Below are 7149 nucleotides of genomic sequence, written 5' to 3'. Positions count from 1 at the left end.
GACATCGAGAGTCCTGGAACAATTACAGTGTACACCAGAGGACAAGTTGATTTGTGCCACATCATTGCTAATAGATGAAGCATACACATGGTGGAATATTGTTCAGCAGCGAGTATCAACAGAGCAGCGTACTTGGCAATTCTTTTTGGATGAATTCAAGAAAAAGTTCATCACAGAGGCTTACCTTGATGCTAGAAGGAAGGAATTCTTATACCTTAGGCAGAACAGAATGTCAGTTGCAGAATATGAAAGAGAATTCACCAGACTCAGCAGGTATGGTGACCGGATAGTGGCTACAGAGGCCGAGAGGTGTAAAAAGTTCCAGGAAGGCCTGAATGATGAGATTCAGATGGGAGTGGTAGCTTCTCGATTCAGAGAGTTCTCAGCTTTAGTAGAGGCAGCTCAGGAGATAGAGCGAATTCAGGCCAGTCAGCGTACCAGACGCCAGCGGTCTCAGCAGAAGAGAGACCAGACTCAGAGTGCACCCAGTACATATCAATCGGAGAGCAAGAGATTCAGAGGTGCTAGTATTTCAGCTGGTTCTAGGCCTTCCTTTAGCCAAGGCTCAGCTAGGGTTGCTAACGCGTCAGCGGTATCAGTTGTGGCTAGTTCTGCCGGTGGTAGTCGAGGTTCAGGCAGAGGAACTAGTAGAGGCACCAGTAGAGGTGCAGAGTCAGCCGGTTATACTTTTCCACCTTGTGAGCATTGTGGCAGACGACATGGTGGAGATTGTTGGCTGGTGACTGGCAAATGCTGGCTATGCGGAGCATCAGACCATCAGAAGAAGGATTGTTCGAAGAGGGCAAAAGTTCCTACACAGTTCATAACAGGCAGAGGTAGAGGTGAGAGCTCCGGAGGGCAGAGACAGCAGTCAGAGACTGTGGACAGACCCGATACTAGAGGTCCAGCCAGGGTCTATGCTATGCGAGCCAGGGAAGATGAGGAAGCTCCAGATGTAATAGTTGGTGAGTTTTCTTTATGTGATCATACAGTTTATGCTTTAATTGATCCTGGATCATCTCATTCATACATTAGCGTACCTAAACCTTGGGTAAAAGGGTTAGCAGTTGTGCATGTGAGTCAGGGTATGTTGGTTACTAATCCATTAGGAGATGTAGTAAAAACCCATACAGTGGTCAAAGGATGTCCAGTTGTTATTCATAGAAAAGAGTTTCCAGGAGATCTTATGGAGTTGCCATTTAGAGAATTTGATGTTATTCTGGGCATGGATTGGCTATCCAAACATCGGGCTATAGTTGATTGTGCACAGAAAAGGGTGACATTATATACAGCAGCAGGGGAAGAGATTATAGTAGTCGGGAAGCGGCTAGATTTTCTGGGTAATGTGATATCAGCCATGGCAGCAAAGAGATTAATTCAGAAGGGTTGTGAAGCATACTTGGTATGTGCAGTACAAGCAGAGAAAGAAAAGTCAAAAGTGCAAGACATACCAACAGTGTGTGATTATCCAGACGTATTTCCAGAAGAGTTACCAGGGTTACCACCAAGGAGGGAAGTGGAGTTTACCATAGATGTCTATCCTGGAGCAGCACCAGTATCAATTGCACCTTACAGAATGGCACCAGCAGAGCTAAAAGAGTTAAAGATTCAGCTACAGGAGTTATTGGATAAAGGCTTTATCAGACCCAGTGTATCACCTTGGGGAGCACCGGTATTATTTGTAAAGAAGAAAGATGGATCATTCAGACTGTGCATTGACTACAGACAACTGAACAAACTGACAATCAAGAATAAGTATCCATTGCCTCGAATTGATGATTTGTTTGATCAGCTAAAGGGTGCAGGCATGTTTTCTAAGATCGACCTCAGGTCGGGATATCATCAGTTGCGTATAAAGGAAGAAGATATCGCTAAGACTGTATTCAGGACCCGATATGGTCACTATGAATTTTTAGTCATGTCATTCGGTCTCACAAATGCACCAGCGGTTTTCATGGATCTCATGAACCGCGTGTTTCATTCATATCTGGATCAGTTTGTGGTGGTGTTTATAGATGACATTTTAGTCTACTCCAGAGACAGGGTTGAACATGATAAACATTTGCGGATTGTACTTCAGACACTGAGGGATAAACAGCTGTATGCCAAGCTCAGTAAGTGTGAGTTTTGGCTGGAAGAAGTTTCTTTCTTAGGACATGTGGTGTCATCGGAGGGTATCAGAGTGGATCCTAAGAAGATTGAAGCTATTGTTGATTGGAGACTACCCAGGAATGTCACAGAAGTTCGAAGTTTTCTGGGTTTAGCCGGTTATTACAGAAGGTTTGTAAAGGGATTCTCCATCATTGCATCACCTTTAATAAGATTATTGAAGAAAGCAATTGTATTCCAATGGGATGATAGATGTCAGCAGAGTTTTGACACTTTGAAGAACAAGTTGACTGAAGCACTAGTGTTGACCTAGCCAGTGTCAGGTAAAGACTTTGAGATTTACAGTGATGCCTCTCATACTGGGTTAGGATGTGTACTCATGCAAGACAGGAAAGTGGTAGCTTATGTCTCCAGACAGTTAAAGCCACATGAATTGAATTATCCAACCCATGATTTAGAATTGGCAGCCATTGTTCTAGCGTTCAAAGTATGGCGGCATTATCTGTACGGTGAAAAGTGTTACATTTACACAGATCATCAGAGTTTAAAGTATTTACCGACACAAAAGGACTTGAATTCAAGACAACGGAAGTGGATGCAGCTTCTGGCTAATTATGATTATGTCATTAATTACCATCCGGGCAAAGCTAATGTGGTAGCTGATGCCCTTAGCCAGAAATCATTGTTTGCTTTGAGAGCAATGAGAATTAGCATGGAGTTGCAACAACAGGGAGTTATTCTAGCACAGATGCAAGTACAGCCATCTTGGGTTCAAGAAGTTGCAGAAGCACAGAAGAAAGATGCACAAATAGCACTATGGGTTAAACAAGTACAGGAAGATCATGGTGGGAAATTCAGATTGGATAGCAGTAGAGTATTGTTTTATGAAGAGAGAGTTGTTGTACCACAGACAGGGGAGATCAGACAGATGATTCTGCATGAAGCTCATAACAGTCCATATACAATGCATCCAGGTAGTATAAAGATGTATCAAGATTTGAAGAAAGGCTATTGGTGGCCGGGGATGAAGAAAGACATCGGAAATGTTGTAACAAGATGTTTAACATGTCAACAAGTAAAAGCAGAACATCAACTGCCAGCTGGGTTGCTTCATCCAATAACAGTGCCAACATGGAAATGGGATCAGATCACGATGGATTTTGTTACTGGCTTACCTCAGACGCAGCAGAAGCATGATGCAGTATGGGTAATTGTAGACAAATTAACCAAATCTGCACACTTTCTACCAGTTAGGATGGACTATTCTCTGGACAAGTTAGCAGAAATTTATGTTAGAGACATAGTTCGACTACATGGAGTTCCATCATCCATTATATCTGATCGTGATCCAAGGTTTACATCGAAGTTTTGGAGTAAACTGCAGGAAGCATTAGGAACGAAATTGCATTTCAGCACTGCATTTCATCCTCAGACAGATGGCCAATCAGAGAGAGTCATTCAAATCCTGGAAGACATGATGAGATCATGTGTTATAGAATTTGAAGGCAGTTGGGACAAATATGTACCTCTCATGGAATTTGCCTACAACAACAGCTACCAATCGAGCATTAAGATGGCACCATATGAAGCATTGTATGGTAGACAATGCAGGACACCTATGTGTTGGACAGAACTTAGTGAGAAGAAGATTTTGGGTCCAGATTTGGTTAGAGAAACAGAAGAGAAAGTGGAAATCATCAGAAAACGGCTGAAAGAAGCAAGTGATCGACAGAAGTCCTATGTTGATTTAAAGAGAAAGGATATTGACTACTCAGTCGGTGATAAAGTATTTCTGAAAGTTTCACCATGGAAAAAGATCCTAAGGTTTGGACGAAACGGTAAGCTTAGCCCTAGGTTCATTGGTCCATACGAGATTGTTGAACGCGTAGGACCATTAGCCTATCGCCTAGCGTTACCTTCAACCTTAGATCGGATTCATAATGTCTTTCATGTATCAATGTTAAGTAGATACAGATCAGACCCATCACACGTGTTATCAGTAGAAGAGATTGAAATTCAGCCGGATCTCACTTATGAAGAAGAACCAGTTCAGATCCTAGCCAGAGAAATTAAAGAATTGCGGAATAAGAAAATAGCATTGGTAAAAGTTCTTTGGAGGAATCATAAGACAGAAGAAGCAACTTGGGAATCTGAAGACACCATGCGACAACAGTATCCGCATTTATTCACAACAGGTAAACTTCGGGACGAAGTTTTTATTAAGGAGGAGAGAACTGTGACATCCTACTAAGTCGAGTCATTTCATAGAGGTGAGTTGAGTCGGGTTGAACCAAACCCGGTTGGGGTAGAATGGGATTAGAAGTGGATTTATTTGCATGAAGTAAAAAGATCAAAGTTTAGGACTTGTTTGCATCAAAATATAAAGCTTGGGTATTAAGTTGTAACCTGTTGACAATTGAGGTACCATTTAGTAAGTTTCACATAAAAATTCCTTGATATTTTGATGGCCTACCCGTGATAATCATTTCACTTTCCCATTTTCATCTTTATCTTCATTTTCTTCATCTCCTTCCTTTCCCTTCCTTTCTCCATCCATTTTAATGGTAGTTAAGCATTAAGGCAACCTCAATTTTCTCTAAGTAAGTAGAATTTCTTGAAGCTTTATGTTATTCAACCTCTAATTGAGTTATATTGTAGATAATTTATAAGAATTCTTATGTATAGGAGAAGTGAGTTCAAAGATTGTAGAAAAGGGAAGCTAAAGAAGAGCTCAAGCTTTTTGGAGTGAAGGTTTGATATCTCTTGGCATTTACCATTTTCTTTGCATGAGAACTTGTGTGGTGTGTTGATAATGAGACAATATATTGCTTAATGTTGAGTGAGAGGCCTGGAAATGGTGAGAAAACATGGGATGAACTGAACAAATGAAGTAGATATTGAGTTATGCTGAAACAGGTTTTGCTAGAAAAAGAACCAGTGACTTCACCTTGATTTTGACCTTATTTAATGATGTAATTAGGAAGTGTCATAGAAGAGTTATTTGTTCCTCTATATGTTAGCTTTACATGGGTTTTTGAATCACCCAAATCGGAGTTATATATTGAGAGATATGACCAAAAGAGTACAGACTGCGCAGGCTGGAAAACACGTCGCGCGCTCGCGAATTTCATTGCGCGCTCGCGAATTGTGCCTGTAAACTCTCTGACTCTCATTTGGTGCTTTTTGTGCTCGCGACTTTCATTGCGCGCTCGCGAATTTGGCCTGTAAACTCACTGACTCTCATGTGTGCTTCTCGCGCTCGCGACTTTTCAAGGCGCGCTCGCGACTTGTGTTTTTATGCTCTTTTGGACTTCATTTTCTATGCAATTGTATTTCTTTGCTCAACTTGTATGCCTCCAATCATTTTAAAATAAAAAGACAACATTAGAACATGTATCAAAACAACATGCAAGCATGCAAATGATGTGAAACCAAGTAAACATTATGATTTATGAAATTATGAAACCATTAATATGATGTTGTGTTATACTATTGACATACCAACATTATGCTCCATTGAGGTTAGGTAGAAACCATGTAGATAAGGCTATGTCGCGACATAGGATAGCAGATCTGCACCCCATACAGTTTGATACTCTGGCTACAGGCCGTTGAGTGGATATGATTATATATGGGCCATAGCAGCCAAGTCATACAGTTTCATCCAGTTTCATACAGTTTTTCTTATCACTTCGGTTTCACTATAACCTTATGGAGCCATACAGATATCTTGACATAACATTGCATGAATCATACAGTATTATAAACAGTAAGAAAGATAATCAAGGTATAATGAAAGTATCATGATATGTGTGCTTATATGTGCCATATGTGTTTACATGGTTCTTTCTACACATGTATGTGCTTAATTGTTTCTTTCCATGTTGAGATATCCACTGAGCTTTATTTGCTCAGCGAGTTACCTGTTTAACTCGCAGGTTTTGAGACTGGACCGTAGAGAGTCAGCTTACAACTGCTGCAGTTCATCTGTAGAAGACTCAGTCTTCAGGATAGCTAACCATTTTGATGTGTATCTTTTGTCTATCTTTTTCATGGCATGTACAGGGCACACAGTTGGGCCCATTCCATTTTGAAAACTAGTATCATGTCTTGTAAATATTAATTACATTATTAATGTAAACAACATCAGCATGATATTATATTCAATACACATTATGATATCAGCATGACAGGCCATAAAGTCAACCAGTTGTAGCGTCTCGGTTCAGTTCATTCGGGTTAACGGGTGGACCGGGAAGGGATGTTACACAATCCACCCGAACCACTTCTAGAAGTCTCTTCCCTCTATATCTAGTGCATGCCTCACTCTCCCCTTTCCCCATTCCTGCGCTTTCCGATCACCGGCGACACCACCAGCACACTGTCACCGCCATCTCCTCCTCCTTCTTCTTCTTTTTTCTTTCTTTCTTTCTTTCTTCATCCACATTTGCATTTCCTGGCAAGAGGCAGAGTCGCAGCAGAGTCGCACCACCCACGCCATCGCGCGCCACTGCCGCTCCTCGCTGTAGCTCGACGTCGCCAAAGCTCGCCATTCCGCCCCTCTCTCCGTTCGAACCAAGCAGAGACAAAAGCTTAGAGAGGACAGCATTGCGACCCACCTGCTCCACCACCAGATCACACCATCTCCTCGATCTGTAGCGCCACAGCTCCGCCATTGCTCCAACACGTCTCTGGCCGCCAGGAACAGGCTCAGTGAGCCTCTGTCGCACCGCCAACAGTCTTCTTCCTCTATCAGTTTAGTTGCGCCTTGCCTGTGCTCACAGTTTTAGTTGCTGCTCTCCACGATCTCCGCCGTCGACCACCACCGCTTGAAGTCGCATTTCATCTGCTTGCAGTTCCGGTGAGCGCAGCAACCTGTTTTGGTTGGCTCAGCGCCATTGCTCTCACCTGCTTTTAGTTCCGGCATGCGTAGCTCCCTTTTTCAATCGAACAAATTCCGGCAACAAGATATTGGGTATATAAATTTAATTTTTGGACTATTTTCAGAATGTTTTTCTTAGTTTTGTGATTAGCTAATTT

The sequence above is a fragment of the Jatropha curcas genome, chromosome 1 (genome assembly GCF_041381405.1).
Source record: "Jatropha curcas cultivar XTBG-Jc1 chromosome 1, XTBG_Jcur_1.0, whole genome shotgun sequence".
NCBI lineage: Eukaryota > Viridiplantae > Streptophyta > Magnoliopsida > Malpighiales > Euphorbiaceae > Jatropha > Jatropha curcas.
The sequence above is the reverse complement of the archived record's forward strand: the minus strand, read 5'-3'. Positions refer to the sequence as shown.